This window comes from Sciurus carolinensis, chromosome X, assembly GCF_902686445.1.
Source record: "Sciurus carolinensis chromosome X, mSciCar1.2, whole genome shotgun sequence".
In the NCBI taxonomy this organism is placed as follows: domain Eukaryota; kingdom Metazoa; phylum Chordata; class Mammalia; order Rodentia; family Sciuridae; genus Sciurus; species Sciurus carolinensis.
Window position 1 is genome coordinate 67,758,563 of NC_062232.1, and position 9,357 is coordinate 67,767,919.

The following is a 9,357-nucleotide window of genomic DNA, read 5'->3' on the forward strand; positions in this document are numbered from 1 at the left end:
TTGTCGATTGGGTTATTTGTAGTCTTGGTGTTGAGTTTTTTGAGTTCTTTATAGATTCTGGAGATTAGTGCTCTATCTGAAGTATGATTGGCAAAGATTTTCTCCCACTCTGTAGGCTCTTTCTTCACATTGCTGATAGTTTCCTTTGCTGAGAGAAAGCTTTTTAGTTTGAATCTATCCCAGTTGTTGATTCTTGCTTTTATTTCTTGTGCTATGGGAGTCCTGTTGAGAAAGTCTGGTCCTAAGCCGACATGTTGAAGATCTGGACCTACTTTTTCTTCTATAAGATGCAGGGTCTCTGGTCTGATTCCGAGGTCCTTAATCCATTTTGAGTTTAGTTTTGTGCACAGTGAGAGATATGGGTTTATTTTCATTTTGTTGCATATGGATTTCCAATTTTCCCAGCACCATTTATTGAAGAGGCTATCTTTTCTCCATTGCATATTTTTGGCCCCTTTGTCTAGTATGAGGAAATTATATTTGTTTGGGTTTGTGTCCGTGTCCTCTATTCTGTACCATTGATCTACCTGTCTATTTTGGTACCAATACCATGCCGTTTTTGTTACTATTGCTTTGTAGTACAGTTGAAGTTCAGGTATTGCAATACCCCCTGCTTCATTTTTCCTGCGAAGGATTGCTTTAGCAATTCTGGGTTTCTTATTCTTCCAGATGAATTTCATGATTGCTTGTTCTACTTCTGTAAGGTACATCGTTGGGATTTTAATTGGAATTGCATTGAATCTGTATAGCATTTTTGGTAGTATGGCCATTTTGACAATATTAATTCTGCCTATCCAGGAACATGGGAGATCTTTCCATCTTCTAAGGTGTTCTTTAATTTCTTTCTTTAGTGTTCTGTAGTTCTCATTGTAGAGGTCTTTCACCTCTTTTGTGAGATTGATTCCCAAGTATTTTATTTTTTTCGAGGCTATTGTGAATGGAGTAGTTTTCCTAACTTCTCTTTCTGAAGATTCATCACTTATGTATAAAAATGCATTGGATTTATGAGCATTGATCTTGTATCCTGCTACTTTACTGAATTCACTTATGAGTTCTAAGAGTTTTCTGGTGGAATTTCCTGGTTCCTCTAAGTATATAATCATATCATCAGTAAATAGGGATAGTTTGAGTTCTTCTTTTCCAATTCGTATCCCTTTAATTTCTTTGGTCTGTCTAATTGCTCTGGCTAGAGTTTCAAGGACGATATTGAATAGGAGTGGTGAGAGAGGGCATCCCTGCCTTGTTCCAGATTTTAGGGGGGAACGCTTTCAGTTTTTCACCACTAAGAATAATATTAGCCATGGACTTAGCATAGATGGCCTTTACAATGTTAAGGAACGTTCCCACTATCCCTATTTTTTCTAGTGTTTTGAGCATGAAGGGGTGCTGTATTTTATCAAATGCTTTTTCTGCATCTATTGAAATAATCATGTGATTCTTGACTTTAAGTCTGTTGATATGGTGAATTACATTTATTGATTTCCTGATGTTGAACGAACCTTGCATCCCTGGGATAAAACCCACTTGATCATGATGCACTATCTTTTTAATACATTTCTGTATGCGATTTGCTAAAATTTTGTTGAGAATTTTAGCGTCGATGTTCATTAAGGATATTGCTCTGAAATTTTCTTTCCTCGAAGTGTCTCTGTCTGGTTTAGGTATCAGGGTGATATTGGCTTCGTAGAATGAGTTTGGGAGGGTTCCCTCCTCTTCTATTTCATGGAATACTTTGAAAAGTATTGGAATGAGCTCTTCTTTAAAGGTTTTGTAGAACTCGGCTGAGAAACCATCTGGTCCTGGACTTTTCTTTGTTGGTAGGCTTTTGATGACCTCTTCTATTTCATTATTTGAAATTGGTCTATTTAAATTGTGTATGTCCTTCTCGTCTAGTTTAGGCAATTCATAGGTCTCTAGAAACTTGTTGATATCTTCGAAATTTTCTATTTTGTTGGAATATAGATTTTCAAAATAGCTTCTAATTATGTTTTGTATTTCAATTGTGTCTGTTGTGATATTTCCTTGTTCATTCCGAATTTTGGTGATTTGGGTTTTCTCTCGTCTTCTCTTTGTTAGTGTGGCTAAAGGTTTATCAATTTTGTTTATTTTTTCGAAGAACCAACTATTTATTTTGTCAATTTTTTGTATTGTTTCTTTCGTTTCAATTTCGTTGATTTCAGCTCTGAGTTTAACTATTTCCTGTCTTCTACTACTTTTGGTGTTGTTCTGTTCTTCTTTTTCTAGGGCTTTGAGCTGTAGTGTTAGGTCATTTATTTTTTGAGTTTTACTTCTTTTATTAAATGCGCTCCATGAAATAAATCTTCCTCTAAGTACCGCTTTCATAGTGTCCCAGAGATTTTGATACGATGTTTCTTTGTTCTCGTTTACCTCTAAGAATTTTTTAATTTCCTTCCTAATATCTTCTGTTATCCATTCCTCATATAATAGCATATTGTTTAATCTCCAGGTGTTGGAGTAATTTCTGTTTTTTGCTCTTTCATTTATTTCTAGTTTCAATCCATTATGGTCTGATAAAATACAAGGAAGTGTCTCTATTTTCTTGTATTTGCTAACATTAGCTTTGTGGCATAATATATGGTCTATTTTAGAGAAGGATCCATGTGCTGCTGAGAAGAAAGTGTATTCACTCTTCGTTGGATGGTATATTCTATAAATGTCTGTTAAGTCTAAATTATTGATTGTGTTATTGAGATCTATGGTTTCTTTTTTCAATTTTTGTTTGGAAGATCTGTCCAGTGGTGAGAGAGGCGTGTTAAAATCACCTAGTATTATTGTATTGTGGTCTATTTGGTTTCTGAGATTGAGAAGGATTTGTTTGACATACATGGGTGAGCCACTGTTTGGGGCATAGATATTTATGATTGTTATGTCTTGCTGATTTATGGTTCCCTTAAGCATTATGAAATGTCCTTCTTTATCCCTTCTGATTAACTTTGGCTTGAAGTCCACTTTATCTGAAATGAGGATGGATACTCCAGCTTTTTTGCTGGGTCCATGTGCATGGTAAGTTTTTTCCCATCCTTTCACCTTTAGTCTATGGGTATCTCTTTCTAAGAGAAACATATTGTTGGATCTTTCTTTTTTATCCAATCTGCCAGTCTATGTCTTTTGATTGATGAATTCAGGCCGTTAATATTCAGGGTTATTATTGAGATATGATTTGTATTCCCGGTCATTTGACTCATTTTATTCATTTATTTGCTTATTTTTGACACGACTTGGTTCCTCTTTATTTGAGAGTTCCTTTAGGATATCTCCTCCCTTTGCTGATTTGCTTCTTTGTTTTTCATCTCTTCTTCATGGAATATTTTGCTGAGAATGTTCTGTAATGCTGGCTTTCTTTTTTTATATTCTTTTAGCTTTTGTTCATCATGGAAGGATTTTATTTCGTCGTCAAATCTGAAGGTAAGTTTTGCTGGGTATAAGATTCTTCGTTGGCATCCATTTTCTTTTAGGGCTTGAAAAATGTTATTCCAGGCCCTTCTAGCTCTTAGGATCTGGATTGAAAAATCTGCTGATATCCATATTGGCTTCCCCCTGAATGTAATTTGGTTCTTTTCTCTCACAGCCTTTAAGATTCTGTCTTTATTTTGTATGTTAGGTATTTTCATTATAATGTGCCTTGGTGTGGGTCTGTTGTAATTTTGTGTATTTGGAGTCCTGTAAGCCTCTTGAACTTGATTTTCCATTTCGTTCTTCAGATTTGGGAAATTTTCTGAAATTATCTCATTGAATAGATTGTTCATTCCTTTGGTTTGTTTCTCTAAGCCTTCCTCAATCCCAATAATTCTCAAATTTGGCCTTTTCATGATATCCCATAGTTCTTGGAGATTCTGTTCATGATTTCTTACCATCTTCTCTGTTTGTTCGACTTTGTTTTCGAGGTTAAATATTTTGTCTTCAATATCTGAGGTTCTGTCTTCCAGGTGTTCTATCCTATTGGTTGTGCTTTCTATGGAGTTCTTAATTTGGTTTATTGTTTCCTTCATTTCAAGGATTTCTGTTTGGTTTTTTTTCAATATCTCTAACTCTTTATTGAAATGGTCTTTTGCTTCCTGTGTTTGCTCTTTTAACTGTCGATTGGTGTGTTCATTCAATGCCTGCATTTGCTCTTTCATTTCATCGTTTGCTTTCCTTATCATGTTGATTATGTACATTCTGAACTCCCTTTCTGACATTTCTTCTGCCATGCTGTCATTGGATTTTATTGATATAACATCCAGATTTGTTTAAGGCATTTTCTTCCTTTGTTTTCTCATGTCGTTCAGGTGTCAGTGGACTGCAGAGATGTTGCAGATTTCCTCTATTGACTTATAATGTCCCTGAAGATTGCTAGTGTATCCCCTCTTATCCTTTAGTAGCCTGAAGTCTTAGAGGAAGTTGATACTTCGGTGTTCCCCTAGGTAGCTGCCTCTCTAGGGGTGGTGGTCTTCAGGTGGGGTATATTCCCTGCTAGAGGGCAGAGGTGCCTCTACTTGTTGACCAATGGTCATCCAGAGGGGAACTAGACTGAGGGCTGAGGCAAGGCCTGTTTGGACCTGTGTCTCTGGTTTTACCGTCTTTGTGGGAAAACCTCACTCGGCGGGGAAGACCCACCCAGTGGGGAGGTCTCGCTAGTCCGTTCCCCTCCTAGAGGTTCCCCTCAGTCCACAACTACCACCTGGGCAGGGCAGCCTTCCCAAGCAACGTTTCCAGGGGCCTGGACCTACCTCCTGGGCTTGGGAGCCCTGCCCTTCGCAGACGAGTCTCCTTAGGTGGCCCCTCCTCAGAGAAGCTGCCCGCAGTCCTGGAACCTTCGCTCTACCCCTCAGCTGGTGTCTGTGTAGCTCTTTCAAGAAAAGGTGCTTAGATCCCCGGCTCGGACCGTGCTTTGCACCTAATCGCCTGGCTATGCGACCCCTTCTCTGAAGAGTCACTTGGAGCCTCGTACATATGCTCCAAGCCCCAGTGACCCGTCACTCGTCTCTTCCTCCAGGCAGCCACCCGGTGTTCTGTGTGGGTGCTTGGAGACCAAGCCACTCACTGCGCACCTCCACCTCCTCAGGACAGCCCCCTCCCCGTTGTTCAGGCGGTTGTTGAATCCAAATAGCTCGCCACCCAACTCTTTCTCTGGCAGCCCCCGGAGCCCTGGCAGATTGCTCCAAAAAACCAAAAAACCAAGCGGTGTGCTGCTCGGCCTCCTCTGCAAGGTTCCCCACTTTCCGAGCTCACTGTTCCAACGGGGGTAGGTGTGTCTTGCTGCCTGGGTAGGGCAGCCTTCTCAGGGGCCCAGACCTAGAAACAAATTTGGTGACATAATAGATACCTGTTGTATTTATAATTAATTTGATATTTGTTATTAATAATTTTCTAATTAAAAATATTGAAGTACGTTAATTATAATTTATTTTATACACTTTCCAGATTCAAAAGACACTTCAGGAGGTTATATTAGTTAAAATGAGGCAGAGTAAGTACTTCCCAAAATTCTCCTTTCCATTAAAACATTGAGAAAAATTGACAAATTTGTCATTATTAAATTTCTTAGGACACTAGAAATTAACCAAGGACCCAAGGGATTCTAAGAAAGCATTTATTCTAGGGAAAAATGTTAATTTCACTAAGGACAGCTGTCTATCTTGTCTTGTAACCTGCACTATTCTAATTGTCCTCTCTCCAGCTACATGGTGGTCTTAAAATTAAACAAACAGAAAACAGAATCATGTAAAAAACAACAGTCTGGTATTCACAGCAGGGGAGGTGCAGAATAGCACTGGAGCTATAGTAAAACTTCATTACAGGAAAACTATCGTTACCTGACCTACCTGGTGGTTCTCTATAAGATTCCATTTTCAATGCAAATCCAATATTTATCCCAGTTAGTACAATTCAAAGCACATTTAGAATAGAGTGTTCTGAGTTCTGTGAGAGATGGTAGCAAACTAAAGGGCACAGGAACTTCAGCATTTGTATCCAGTTGGTCAGAAGTTCAGATGATCAGAGATCCAAGATGGTGGACTACAGGGGGGCTGGAATCCTTGTCGCTCTGTAACTCCAATTTCAAGCAGAGGATATCTATTTCTTGCTGCCAGCAGACTGACTGCAGACCACCAATGGAGCACCAGCTGCCTGCCATTGCCTGGAAATTCACTCTTACAGTACCTGCTGGTTTGGTTATACATGGCTGCCGCCATATTGAGACAATAGCCAGGCCCTGCAGGACCCCTGGCTGGACTGACTGAGACTCATCTCCAGGATCCCTCAGCCTGACCAATCACTCTCTGCCTCCAGGGCCCTCACATTGACTGACCTCTCCCTGCTGACAGGACCCCCAGACCAACTGAATGCATCCTATCACCAGGACCTCAGACCGACTGATTGCACCTGGCTTCCAGTATGGCACAACCACACCAAACACACCCAAACTCTAGGATCCCTGCCTGAACAACCACACCCCACCTCCAGGACCTCCAGCTGACCACCTCCACACCCCAAGCTGCAGCTACCCATTTGCCAACACATTTGGAAGCCAAGATGGCCATCTTGGATAATCCTGGAGCCATCTTTAGGTGGGGCAAATCCCATCCTGAGACTCCTGCTGGAGACTTGAAGCTCATTGTCAGGTACCTCTCATGCATCAGGCTACTAAAGACTGGGAGGTTTAAATACTATATGACTGTTATAGTGTAGATTTTCTTTCTTCTCTTTATTGAACAATTTTAAGTTTTTATTTCTTTACTTTTTTTGGCTCTCTTTTCCTTTTGTTTACCTGTTCCCTCAGAGTCTCTTTCTCCCTTTTTGCATGTTAACATCCAATTTCTTTTGATTACGCTCTCACCCTTTCTATTATCTAGAACTTCTGTATATTCGTTTCTTATCCCATTAACACCTACATCCTACATCCCTCTGCATCCTCTTTGTTCTCCATTCGAAATGGCAGACCTTACTGCAAATCTGTTTGTTATACTGAAGATAATACTTGAACTCATTCTGTTCATTATGACAATTTTGTTATTGTCCTCATAGGGGCTATTTGGTCTAGGATTGCATAGTGTCTGAATTGGGCACTGCTAATATTGATCTCCCCTTAAAGAAAAGGTTTTGGAAACCTATAGGGCCACTATAAGCCTATAGGGGGAAATCTGCAATACCCCAGATCTGCACTGCTAGAGGGGAAGATACATGAACAACATGAAAAAACAAGGGAAGAAAATCATCCAAACAAATCTAGATTCTACATTAATAGAATCCAATAAAAGTGTGTTAGAAGAAATGTCAGAAAAGGACTTCAGATTATACATGATTAAGATGATACCTGAAGCAAAGGATGAGTTAAGAGAGCAAATGCAGGCAATGAATGATAATACCAATAAGCAGTTGAAAGAGCAACTGCACGAAGCAAAAGATCATTCCAACAAAGAGATACAGATTCTCAAAAAAAACCAAAAGGAAATCCTTGAAATGAAGGAAACAATAAACCAAATAAAAAACTCAATGGAAAGCATCACCAAAAGACTAGACCACTTGGAAGACAGAACCTCAGACAATGAAGACAAAATATTTAATCTTGAAAATAAAGTTGCCCAAACAGAGAAGATGATAAGAAATCATAAACAGAATCTCCAAGAACTATGCGACATCATGAAAAGACCAAATTTAAGAATTACTGGGATTGAGGAAAGCACAGAGATACAAACCAAAGGAATGAATAACCTATTCAATGAAATAATATCAGAATGTTTCCCAAACCTGAAGAATGAAATGGAAAATCAAATACAAGAGGCTTACAGAACACCAAATGCACAAAATCACAACAGATCCACACCAAGGCACATTATGATGAAAATGCCTAACATTCAAAATAAAGATAGGATTTTGAAGGCCATGAGAGAAAAGCATCAGATTACATTTAGGGAGAATACAATACAGATAGTAGCAAACTTCTCAACCCAGACTCTAAAAGCTAGAAAGGCCTGGAACAACATATTTCAAGTTCTGAAAGAACATGGTTGCCAACCAAGAATCCTATACCCAGCAAAACTAACCTTCAGATTTGAAGATGAAATAAAATTCTTCCAAGATAAACAAAACTTAAAAGAATTTACAAATAGAAAGCCTATGATACAGAATGTTCTCAACAAAATATTCCATGAGGAGGAAATGACAAACAACAATGTAGGTCATCAAAGGGAGGAACTACCTTAGAGAAAAACCACTCAAAGGAGAAACCAAGCCAATTAAAAACCAAAAATAAGCCCAAATGACTGGGAATACAAAGCATATCTCAATAATAACCCTTATCATTAATGGCCTAAACACATCAATCAAAAGACATAGACTGACAGAATGGATTAAAAAGAAAGACCCAACAATATGCTGCCTGCAAGGGATTCATCTCATAGAAAAAGACATCCACAGACTAAAGGTGAAAGGATGGGAAAAAACCTACCACACACATGGACTCAGTAAAAAAGTGGGGGTTTCCATCCTTATATCAGATAAAGTGGACTTCAAGCCAAAGTTAGTCAAAAGGGGTAAAGAAGGACATTTCATACTGCTTAAGGGAACCACAAATCAGGAAGACATAAGGATAGTAAATATTTATGCCCCAAACCACGATGCATCCCTGTATATCAAACAAATCCTTCTCAATTTCAGGAATCAAATAGACCACAACACAATAATTTGGGGTGACTTTAACACACTGCTGTCACCACTGGATAGATCTTCCAAACAAAAACTAAACAAAGAAACCATAGAACTCAATAACACAATCAATAACATAGACTTAATAGACATATATAGAATATTCCATCCATCAACGAGCAAATTATCTTTATTCTCAGCAGTACATGGAACCTTCTTGAAAATAGACCATATGTTATGCCACAAAGCAGCCCTTAGCAAATGCAAAAAAATAGAGATACTGCCTTGTGTTCTATCATATTATAATGGACTGAGAGTAGAAATCAATGACAAAATGAAAAACAGAAATTACTCCAACTTCTGGAGACTAAATAATATGCTATTGAGTGAAATATGGATAACAGAAAACGTCAGGGAGGAGATAAAAAAAATTCTTAGAGGTCAATGAGAACGACGATACAGCATATCAAAATCACTGGGACACTATGAAAGTGGTACTAAAAGAAAAATTCATTGCATGGGGCACATTTTAGAAAAGAATGAAAAGTCAACAACTAAATGACCTAACATTACAGCTGAAAGCCCTAGAAAAAGAACAGAATAAAAGCAAAAGTAGTAGAAGATAGCAAATAATTATAATCAAAGCTGAAATCAATAAAATTGAAACAAAAGAAACAATTCAAAAACTTGACAAAACAAAAAGTTGGTTCT